Here is a 12,867-nt window from a genome sequence, read left to right on the forward strand (position 1 = left end):
TCTATACCCCATGGTACTAATGTGGACCCCAGCATCCTCTATGATGTAAAAGAAATTGCAATCACATTGCAATTTCTGCTTCATCGTAAAAACTATTGATGCCTCCTGCCGGCACAGCTTAGATGCGCCCCCAGGAGAACCGGTGCCATCTTACCCATTGCGGCTGCTGAATGTGACATAACACAGCTGCCGCAATCATGCCTATGACACCACCCCCATTTGCGGCGCCCTGCCTGCCGTTTGCGCTGCCCCGCAACGTTCTGTCTCCTCCCTGGAAAGGGAGCGTCGACGCCCCCCACCCCGCGACTGCCTCTGCCTGATTTACAGGCAGAGGCGATTGCTTTTTCTGCGCCACTCCCCCCACAGAAAGAGTGCTGCACATGCGCCAGCTGGGCCATCGTATCAATTCTGGTTGGATCGCAATTTGCGATTCTACCATGAATTAGCCCTTATGTAAGAAACTTATAATAAATAAATGCATTAAACATAGATAGGTTTACCATACCATCCCTTTAAACAGTGACACACATTAATTACCGTATATACTCGAGTATAAGTCGACCCGAATATAAGCCGAGGCACCTAATTTTACCACAAAAAACTGGGAAAAATGACTGACTCGAGTACAAGCCTAGGGTGGGAAATGCACAGTGCCGGGGGGTTTCATGCTCAGGGTGTCATGCTCGTTGCCAGGGGTTTCATGCGGTAGGTGTTATGCTTGTTGCCAGGGGGTAATGCTTGTTGCGAGGGTTGTGCCCCCAGTGCCACATATACCCCCAGCGACATATATCTCCCCACAGTGCCAGATAAAAACATGCCCCCGCTGCTTTGCCCCCAGTAGTTATGCCCCTTCTTTGCCCCCAGTAGTTGTGCCCCCTCTTTCATTGCCCCAGTAGTTATGCCCTCTCTTTCTTTGCCCCCAGTAGTTGTGCCCCCTCTTTCATTGCCCCCAGTAGTTATGCCCTCTCTTTCTTTGCCCCAGTAGTTGTGCCCCCTCTTTCATTGCCCCCAGTAGTTATGACCCCTCTTTCTTTGCCCTCAGTAATTGTGCCCCCTTTCTTTGCCCCCAGTAGTTGTTGTGCCACCTTTCTTTGCCCCCTGTTACTGTGCCCCCGTTGCCGCTTACAAACACACAAACACACACTAAAGCAATACTTACCACTGCCCCGCTCCTGCTTCCCGACCGCTTCTTCTGCTGCTGCGCTGCTCCGCTTCGTCTGTCCACCCGCTCCGTCTGGCCGCCCGCTCCGGCGCCCGCTTCCCGGCACCCGATCATCTCTATGGGAGAGACGTCATGACGTCTCTCCCATAGCAACGCCGCACAGACACTAGAGGTCAATAATGACCTCTAGTGTCTGTCCCTGGAGCTGGCTGCAGCGGACGCCCACACAGCCCACGGCATCTGCTGCAGCCGTTGACTCGAGTATAAGCCGAGGGGGGCTTTTTCAGCATAGAAAAATGTGCTGAAAAAGTCGGCTTATACTCGAGTATATACGGTATACAGTTTCTGTGGCTGATTGAAACAAAGTGAAATTCAAGCTTGCAGTCAGACAGCCACAGAACCTGTGTAATATATGAGTGTCCTGGTTTAAAGGGATAATATGGTAAACCTACAGTATATATAACTGAATGTTGATAACTTAGACTGTTGCTTTAAGGTGAGGTCATCTTGCTTAACTGACCCTCCCCGGCATCAGTAATTTACAGCACTACTGGGTGAATCTTATTGCAGGAGCAGTGCAGCCCTCAGCTTAAAAGTATAACTCTCAACTGGCATTTGCAGAGTTCACTGTCTCAAGTCTGGATGGTATTTAAGGTGATTGTTTTATTATTAGAGGTGCACTTTTTAATTATAATTCATACACATACATGTGGTTTTATTTCCTGTAAATGGCCATACCTTTGCACTTAGCATTTTTCAAAAAGCACAATGTCTTGGAGACTGTTCCCTGATCCAAAAGCAACAGAAAAAAAGATAGTTGAACTATTTTTTAAAAATCAGTTTCATTTAAATCAGGAAAGTTATAGCAGAGAAAACTCTGTATGGGGGGAAATTGCATGTTTGCTCTCTGCAAATAATATAACAACACGAAAGTGGCTTTACCAAATTTGGAAAGAAGACCGTCGAAAACTGCGTACTAAAGCATTACAGTTCACCTTAGATTTTTCCTCTCGTGATGAAATTCCACAAGTTGAGAATAGTGATCCAAGTGGCCAATCAAAACATAGTAAAGAATCATTCTTAATAAATAATGCAGGAGTAGAAGATGACCAACTGTATTGTTTATGTAAACAAAAAAACAACCCTGATGAACCTTGTGCACAATACAGTCGGTGTAAAGACTGGTTTCACCCATGGTGTGTTGGTTACAAAAGTATCACTGACATCCAGGTTATTTCACCATGGTTGTGTCCTCTCTGTAAGCCAAAGAAACGAAAAATAATTAAAGTATCCCCAAGAAAAATACTGGACCTGTATGACACTAAATCATGTCCTGGAGAAACAGAAAAAACACAAACTAAAGCTGTTACCCAAAGTATATGCATTCCATGTGATGTAACAAGATTATCTTTATCTGATGAAGGTGAGAATGTTCCAGTATTAAAAGATAACAGAAATGTGCCCTTAGAAAATGAGCAAAACATAACAGAATCGATGCAATTAAAGCCACAAGAGGAATGCAGTGATATAAATAGTGAAATTTATCAAGACAAATCACTGCTACCTAATATTTTTTAAAAAGACACAATTCAGTCCATGATTAAAACAGATCATCTCTCTATGAAGGAATTCATTAATGAAACATGTCCATCCAATTTCACAATTTCTCTATCAACTGAGGAATGGAACCAAATAAAACCAGAAAACAGGACAGGTTATCATGTACTTAAAAGTGGTTGGACTGAGACAATATGCAATAAAATAAAGAAAATTAATAAGTTCTGCGTTGTAACTTTCAAATACAATCGAGTGAGACAAGCTCGTTCCAGAAAAAGGCATTGTGTGTACTGGCAAGCTAAGGGACAGTGCAAGTTTGTAGGATGTATAGAGTACAATATTACACTACCCCGAAAACCAAGTAAAAAGCATTGTCAAGTCTTTATGTCTGTAGATGTTAATGGGTCAATAAATCATAAGTGCACCCAAACATTCAAAAGGCACACACGAGGGGAAGAGAGGGATAAACTAAAAGCACAGCTAAGAGAAATGAGACCTATGCTATTGCACACCAAGAAGCTGGCTAATGCTGACATGGAACAGCTAATTGCAGGGAACATGGATGAAATTAAATCAATTGATGTTCTTCAGAAAACGTCTAGTGAAAACAATCTTGAAAATAGACTTGACACAAATGAATACTAGAATTGTATGTTAATCCAAAAAAAACTTGATGAAAAGGAATTAAATACAGTTGCTACAAAGCATGCTTACATACAGCACATAGGCATGAGCCCATTTGTTCTCCATATGTATTCAGAATCACAGTTGCATATGTTGAAAGATTTGCAAGCAGCGGCGCAATGTTTTCTGTACCTAGACGCAACTGGCTCTGTAGTAATGAAGCCAAAAGACATTCAAAACAAAATTCTGTACTTCACATTCTGTATTTCTTTGACCAGTGAAACAAGGTCCACCATACCTGTTGCAGAAATGCTGTCCTCAGATCAGAGCACACCAACTGTTCAGCATTGGCTATCCTGTTTATGTCGTGATTTTTTTAAAGTATGCAAGAGAAAGCTTAGGCCACAAAAGGTTGAAATCGATTTTAGCTGGGCTCTAATCCATGCATCAACATAGACTTTCAATCAAAACAACATAATGGACTATTTAAAGAAATGTATCCTTGTTTGCGAAGGAAAAATATTGTGTAATTTTACAATTCTCCATATATGTGCTGCACACATAATTAAATTTATGAGCATCAAGCTGTCAAAATTGAAGGCAAGCAAAGCCACAAATTTTTTTTCCTCTACTCATTTGCATTACTACAAAATGCAGGTAGTCTTGGTGAAATTGAAATTCAACTATTACGGATGACGTATGTTTTCTCAGTGCAGAAAGAAACAAATGCATGCAAAACACACATTGCAGAATTGAATGAAGCCATCAACATTCAGAAAATTGAAGGGATTGAAAACATTACAGAGACTGGGACCAATGAAAATTTGGATAATGAACCAAATGAAGAATGGAATATCAAGAGGGGTTCACCATTTTTAAAGAAATTGTCAAAGATGTTCACACAAACAAATACTAAAGCAGGTGATGGTGATGATGATGATGGTGCAACAGCAGCTATACTGTCCAGCATTAATAACCCTGCTTCAGGCATATGTTGCCACAATCCCATTATGGAGCGGAATAATGTAAAAAAATCTAAGTCTTCTCAAAACTCGTGACACAGTGGAGTGCACTGCTGAGATTCGTACAGCTAACTCAGAATTTGCTTACTAGGTGGGCGCCATGGCTAGTTTGAAGCCAGAAGAAGTATATGGTTGGTGTGAACAACTATCCAAAGATTCAGAATACTGTTTTGTTTTGTGCGGTGAACTGCAGGAAGTTCCAGATGAGGAGGTTACCAAGATGATTGCAGATCGGACAGGGATGCAGAGGCCAAATGTACTGGGCAGGAGGGATGATGCTGTGCTGCTAGAGAGCGATGCTGTGTTGGAGAGAGGATTGATCCCTGCTGTTTTTTCATAAGAGGGAAGCAAACGTTGGAGTGTAGTGTTGCCTCTTAAGCCAAGTGAGGGGATGAGAGTTGCCCAAGAATCCAGTCCTACTGAAGAGAGGGCAAGGAGCCCCATTGTACAGTCCCCTGACATTCGAAGACAAAATGATTCACCTCTGGCCCTAGATGGAGCCTCTGACACGCAGAGTCAGTTATTTTTGGTCGCTATGAATAAACTCATGGAGCAACTGGGAAGAAACCAGTATGATGGTGGATATAGGAGATTGAGACCTTTCTCAGGTGTCCAACCTGTTCCAACTGGAGAAGATGCCTATGAGGTGTGGAAAGACACTGCAATCCAGTACATGGAAGAGTGGCACTGTCCTGAGACTGGAAAGAGACAACGGATAGTGGAGAATGGAATGCTTTTGTCCAGAGAGATGGCCAAGGAGGGAGAAGGAACCATGTCTAAGATATAGCTAAGATGCAGCTGACAATGACTGGAGAATACTGGGGAAGAAGTCCACGTGACTGTACAGAAAGAGCCCTACGGAGAGGGAGAACCCCAGTCTGATGAAGTTAAGTGGCCTACAGAGGATAATGCATTTCAAACCTTCCTTTTTGACCCCTTGAGAGGACAGTTTGCAGAGGGACACACTTTGGAGGAATGTGAGATAAGTAACGGTTTACAGTGTTATGTTTCTTGGTAAAGACTGATAAATAGTAGCTAACAAAGTGTGTGATTTCACCAAGAATCAGTTTGTGGAACTACAAGTACCAGCATTGCCGAAAGTGCCAATTGGAACCTGTTAAAGTACCTTTTCAGTCAAGCTATAGCATGCAGAAGATAAGGAACTCTGAAATAACAGTGCACTATAGTGGGGGATGTATTGTCTAATGCTGTATGTGGTATGTGTGAAATTCCTTGTGATACTGCTGTTTTAAGTTGTCATTACCCAGTCAGTGATTGCAAAGGCCAGGGTGTTATCTGCATACAAAAGGGAAGTTCAGGAAGGGACAGACAGACAGGAGAAAGCAGATTCATGTGTTATGTTAATTTTTCTTATTACTGCATTATACACCCTTTAGATATGTGTGTGCATTACTGACCAACATGTTCCTATGCCTTTAGTATATCTCCTCTTTTATTGATCTACTATAGTCCCTTGTATATAAACGCATAAAAGCAATTGCTATTCCAGACCCTTTAATAAATGTGCCAGGGTGGCTTTTGCAACATATCCGTGTGATATATTCCTGTAGTGGGGTCGGTCTAAGCACGTGGTGGGCAGAGGGTTTCCCGAGTCTCCCTCTGGTGTTTCCAAAATTGAACACTTCCCAGAAGAGCACGTCACGTCAAGATTCGGGTGGAGGCACTAAATACCAAGAGAAGTACAAGGTGAGAAGCATTGCAAAGTGGGAAGAGTTTAAATACACACCATTACCCAGAAAGCCCAGGTAAAGGGGTGTTACAGTCTCCCTCTGGTGTTTCCAAAATTGAACACTTCCCAGAAGAGCACGTCACGTCAAGATTCGGGTGGAGGCACTAAATACCAAGAGAAGTACAAGGTGAGAAGCATTGCAAAGCGGGAAGAGTTTAAATACACACCATTACCCAGAAAGCCCAGGTTGAAAATTGGTTCAGAACTATGAAAAAGGTGATTTTAAATGATAGACTTCATCGAAGCCCAGGAGATTTTCTACAGTGTATGTATGAGTTTTTGCAAGGAAGAATGAAAGAAATTGGTATGAAGTTTTTCAAATGTGTACAAAAATTGGAGAATGAAAAATATCAAAGTGATAGACCAGAACAGGAACATCTTACCCAGTTAGAAAAATGGCAGAAAAGAATAAAAATAGGTAAGAGTAAACAGGCCAAATACTACCAGCCGCCAACACCAAAATCTACAAAACAAGTGTCTCATGCAAACTGTCCAGCTTGGTCCAGGAAAGGGAAACTTGGAAAAAAGACAATTATCCTACGCAACACATGTACTGTTAACAATTTGCTTTTTATAACTCATATGGCAATAAGGAAATATGATTGGATCTTAAATGAATTAGATGGTCTAAAAACACAGGATTCAAGCATCAATACATTACTGAAGGTTCATCAGCATTTTCAGAGGAAAGATTGGATTAAAGGAAAAATTGAATGGTTAAAGCAACTAAACAGATTTCGAGGCCAAACTGTGTGGGACGCATATGGAAGTGAAGAGGATTTTGTTGTATGTCGTTTAAATTATCTACTTACAACAACAGTTGAGTCTATCTGCAGTGGACCTTTCTGCCCAGAGCCAGTTACCAATAGATCCACCAATCTTCTTGAAATTTGGTAAGAATGTTTTCCTTTTCTTTCTAGCATTAAATATGTTTGAGATATTTGTCGACAGTCATTATGTAGACATTCATCATGTCGACATGGTCATAGTGTAAAAATTGACCATGTCAACATTCAATGTAGACAGTGATGAAATGTTAACAAATTACAATGTTAACATATCATTCTTGGTGGCACAGTGGCGACGTACTGGCTCCTTATGGCTGCACGATGGTCATGTGACTGACTTCTGCTACAGTTCTCTGATCCTCCATGATTTACTTCCCTATCCATAACACCACCCCCTTTCAATCTCACCCTATTCCCTGCAGCCTAATCCTAACACCCCCCCTACCCGCAACTAAACCCTAACCTTCCACCCTGCAGCGTTACCCTAATGTGCGGCCAGCAGTATAACCCTAATATTTTGAGATTGTCAACACATTGCATATTTAATATTTTTTAAGAATGTCGGCATCATAACTGTTTACTTTAGGAATTTTAATTTGTCATTGTCACATTTTGACTACATTCCAAATGGGTAAATGTTTTGTATTGCATTTTAGTTATGTCAAAGTCAGAAAAATATCCCCATACACTCTGCCATATTTGCACCGCACACTGGTCTGCGCTGCGCATGCGTACGCTCTCCCGTGAAGGCGCATACCCGCAATAGCGTGCACCCGCGGGCGCACGGTATGCGTATTTACGGTAGAGTTTATGTAACCGTAGCGTGCGACTCATTCGTTACATATTTTCACAATTAATGTAGTTTGTAGACCATGGTCCCTTTGATAGATTCTGAAAGTTTGGTTAATATAGAATGTCCCTGAACGGAGGAATCCCTCTTTGTATTGTACGAAGGGTCTAACAGGAGTCATACAGCAGTGTTTGGTACCCATCGGAAGAGTATTTAATTAACAATATTCCGGTGTTGGTTTGGAGCGTATTAATCGCTCGTGCGGATAGTTATGGACATAAGAAGTTTATGTCCATTTCTATTATTTACTCATACTCAGGTATGCGGCGGGAAACCTAGTTTCCCACCCACCTGAGCTGTTTGAAATCGTCACAGCCCACCTGTATGAATCACCCTATGACCTTTTGTTATAATGCGAAGCCGAATTCCTGCGTCCAATGGACAATGAGGTTGTAGGGACCATTAGATTGCATTGTGTGAGTAGCATAAAAGACGGGCCTGTGGCATCCAGCTTTCACTTCTCATCAAACGGTTCTCATTGCTGATAATCGGGAAGCTGGATGTCCAGAGGCGCATGCGATCGTTTCCCTTTGTGCGTAAGTTTTTCTCCGTAATCATATTGTCTTACTGTGAGCCAATCTCTCTCTCTCCGTCTCTCTCTCTCTCCGTCTCTCTCTCTCTCTCTCCCTTCTCTTTCTCTCGTATCTCCCATTGACTAGTATTGTATTGTATTTCTTGTATAGTTATTTGGTTAGGAAGACTCTGTTATATTGTAGTGTATCATTTGTACTGTGATTCTTTTTGCGAGTATAATAGTTATAATACAGATAATAGGCTTTGGACCCTAAACAGGTATCTGTGTATTTCCTATAGTTTTAAGTGTTCACTTGAGCGTCGGTGACGCTCAAGCAGCTTTGTAGTTAGTCAGGTTACACAAGGTTGCACTTACACCCTGTATTCACATTAAGGTATTCTGTGTATTTCATTGATAAAAGGTTTAGACATAAAGGTATAGCGTTGTGAGCGTCTGCGCCGCTGGTGATCTCCTCGTGGTCTCGAGCGTCCGCTACGCCGTAGCGAATCATTACTCTAGTCATCGCCAATAACGTGTTGTCCTGTGATCACTGGGCCGTGAGCGAACGTGACGCTTGAGCGCCTCGCCTTCGGCTGAGCGATCGTTACGCAACTAGCGTACCCTTACGGTACTTCTTAAGTAAACAGCGTACAGTGTTCTTAGACTTCATTAAGGGTGGTTTATATGACAAAAGAATTTAGCATTGTCAATTGGGGACTCGTCCTGTCCTTCTCATATCTGCACTAGGTAGATCAGCAGACATTATCCCCCAGCAAAGGGTGGGAGGTTGTCTCGCAGTGCTGACGGGATAAGCGTCTGCTTCGCTTAGATAAAGAGTGCTGAAGGAATCCGGGAACCGGAAGTAAGAACAAAACGCTTGTGTCTTTTAAAACTGTTTATTTCTCTTCTGTCTTGCGTATACACGCACGCATACATATATATCTGCATTTCTTTTTCAATTTCGTATATCACTATTCCTGTTTGCCAATTTTTATAGTTGATAGAAAGTGCTAAAAAAAGATTTGCTGTTATTTCATAGTAGAGGTAATAGTTAAAGTATAGACCAACACACGGCTTGTCTGGGAGATAAGGCAGTCAGTGTGGTGTGCGGTAGATGATCAGGGATCATCTACATTGATAAAAGTAGAAATTGTGTTACGGTGGATCTTTTGTTTTGCGTACACGTGTCTCTAACAAAGACTAGCGTACGCAATCCAAAGGCAGACGCACGCAGCGTACATCACGCAACGTAGCGTCCGGTTACGCCCACGTAGCTCAAGTTGTGAAAAGGCGATAAGTAACGCACAGCGGTAGATAACGCGACGCGGTAAATAACGCAAATCTATTTTTGGAAAATTTGAAATTTAGTTTAACAGATCCTGCTCCTAATTGGTAACACAGCTGGGCTAAAGAAAATTTCTGCGCAGAAATAGATATAGAAACGAAAGTGTACATGTGTTGAGTGAGTGTGTTTTTATTACAAAAGTTTATATAACTTAGAGGTTGAACCAAAAAGAAATCGGGTACTCGTAAAGGACATACGTGTAAGTGACATATACGGTGGCTAAGGAGGCATCCTTGGTTAAATAAAATATGAGCATTAGAGTATAGCGGACCAGTATACAAGACCAGGAGGTCAGACCAGGAGGTCGTACAGAACAAGACCAGGAGGTCATAAGGAGACAAAGAAGGTCCGCTATAAAGGTACAAGAAGCACAACCCCGGGGGTTGGTGCTAAAACCCATATAGGCCATTGGAAGCTCTGGCTGAAGGAATTCGCAGCCGCAATTTTCGATTCCATTGATCTCTCAGTACATAACAGGTAGTGCTTATGTACTGAACGATTGTACCGCACGTAATTGTGTGCAGTAGTTAGTAATCTGACCTAATACCATTAGAGTAAAGTGGTCACAAACGCTATTTGTACATTCTGACGTGATTTGTGTAATTTTTTATTTTTAAAGGGAAGTTCGCTGGTCACTCAGGAACTATCTAACAACCCCACCTTTACTGGAAAGAGTAAGTGTCCTGCGGGTAACCCTCGTATGTTCCAGTAAACAGAAGGTTTCTGGTAGGGCCCTGTATCGAGTACGCCAGCACCATATCGGTGTGATCAGGTCGTATTGGTCGAGGTGGGCGAGTGAGTGGGGTACTCGGTAAACCGCCACCGCCGGCCTATTTTGAATAATTTGGTTTGCTGTAAGGGTTCGCTGAAGACCGTGATATAAAGATCAAAGGAGTAGTAAGCAACACCTGCAGATTATGGGGGCCAATTGTTCAGGTAGGGGGCGATCAACCTCGGTTCGGGTTGATTCAGAGAACCGACCAGTCGGGTCGGCAAGGTACATCATGTGTGAAAAATACGGAAGTCACACAGAGGTTTTATGTGATGAATGGGAGAGAATGACTGTACAAGACAGGGAGAAATTCCCAAGAATAGGTAGCTTCAGTCCAGAAGTGTTACAAAATTTAAGGAGGAGGATATGTCTCATAAAATCAACAAAGAGACGAATTCAGCATCATGATTATTTACAGTTGTGGCAACAGGAAGGTGAGATACAGAGAGGTTTGGCTCTGGCGGCGGGATCTGGGGCAGTCAGGAAACTGATAGCCACAGCCCCGCCACCACCATACATAGCAGGAGAGAAGTTGATTACGGAGAGAAACGCACTGGGTTGTAAAACACAAACACTTAGTAACCCTGTAAATGTTAATGATGTTAACCAAGTAACTCATGCAAGTATTAACCCGTGCAAGTTGTACCCTGTTTTGAACTTTCCTCAGGAGTGTGATCAAGAAGACGATCCAGCAACAATTTCAGCTCTCTCTCTAGCGGCCACCATAGCGGAGACCACAGTAGGCACTGCAACACCCACGAGATTAGCGAAGGCCCCTAGCGGAGGGATAGGTGAGGTCGTGTCAACGGGTAAGTACGGCACCATGCATTATACTGAAACAATTTCACCACAAGTTGTAGAATCTACACAGAATGAGGTTGTTAGAGTTAACCCTGTTAGAGTAATAGCAGTTCCCAATGGGAAAACAGATGTATCAGGAGCCACTCCCATAAGGAACATTGCCATGTACACTCCATTTTCCCGAATGGAATTAAGAACAATAGTGTCTGAATTTCCTGACCCCAGGAAAGACTTAGTTGCTAGCCAAAAATACATCAGGGATCTAGGTAACACTGTAGAACCCAACAACAAGGATTGGCAGATACTGCTAAGAGCTTGTTTACCTTCAAATGTCGACTCAGCTCAATTCTTAGCGGATTGTGGACTAGATAAAGATGTACCGCTTACAGACGTGTACAACAAGGATAATGTAAAAAGGATAAATTTACAGCTAAAGGAGTATTTCCCAGCCGTTGTTAAATGGAACAAAATATTCTCCATTAGACAAAAAGAGTCCGAAACGGCAACAGAATATTTTCATCGGGCACTATTAGAAATGGCAAAGTACACTGGAATAGAAGACATTAGGACCAACCCAAACCACCAAGAAGTAGCAGTATCTGTACTGATGGATGGTTTAAAGGAAACATTAAAGACTAGGGTTCAGACCACGCAACCATGTTGGCGAGGTCTGTCGGTGTCCACATTGAGAGAGGCTGCTATTGATCACGACAGAAACATCACTAGACACAGGGAGTCGCAAAGTGATAAGTTGATGTCAGTAAGTATACAGGCGCTGACCACAAGGCAGCCTGCGTATGTACCACCGAATCCTGTGGGTAAGTCAAGTGTAATAACATGTTTTTCTTGTAACAAACAGGGACACTATGCACGAGACTGTAGAACAAAGAGTGTACAAAGATCTTTTCAACCCCCTAGACAACGACACGACACACGACATTGGGAGCAGGGTCCACAGAGGCGGAGTTTTGAGCCACATACAGGGGAAACAAAAAGATACCCCCCGAACAGAGATTGGCATGCCTCTGGTAGTTCCCAGCTAACTCCCCCACAAGTAGTTGCTGCCAACGGGATTCAGGGAGGTCAGCATACCCAATAGGGGTGTGGCCATACCTGTAATCTGCAGCCAGTGAAATTGATTGCCAGTCTTGGAAGTGAACCAGAGATTGCAATCAATGTAGCTGGTAAAGCCTTAAACTTTCTTGTAGACACAGGGGCGGCCAAGTCAGTGATAAATTCGACAGTGGGCATGAGAACCACTGGTAGGACAGTTCCAGCCATGGGAGTAACAGGAGTAGTCCAGCACTACCCTGTTAGCAAACCAGCCGAGATTACAATAGGGCCTTTGCATACCAAGCATTCGTTTTTGCTAGCTGCATCGGCACCAACCAATCTCCTGGGAAGAGACTTACTATGTAAAATGGGTTGCGTCATTTATTGTACTCCTGAAGGTGTATTCTTGGACATTCCTGAGAATCACGCTCAGGAAGTACGAGACATGTTAGACTCCCCATCAAAATTAATGTCACATCCCATTATGACAAATAGGAATCCATCCCAAATAGAAGAGATGACATCTCAGATACCAGAGTCACTTTGGACAAAAGATGGACAGGACACTGGATTAATGGCAAACGTAGCTCCAGTAGTTGTACAAGTAAAAGATGGTAGGATAGCTCCAA

Source organism: Pseudophryne corroboree, chromosome 7 (assembly GCF_028390025.1).
Source record: "Pseudophryne corroboree isolate aPseCor3 chromosome 7, aPseCor3.hap2, whole genome shotgun sequence".
Lineage (NCBI taxonomy): Eukaryota > Metazoa > Chordata > Amphibia > Anura > Myobatrachidae > Pseudophryne > Pseudophryne corroboree.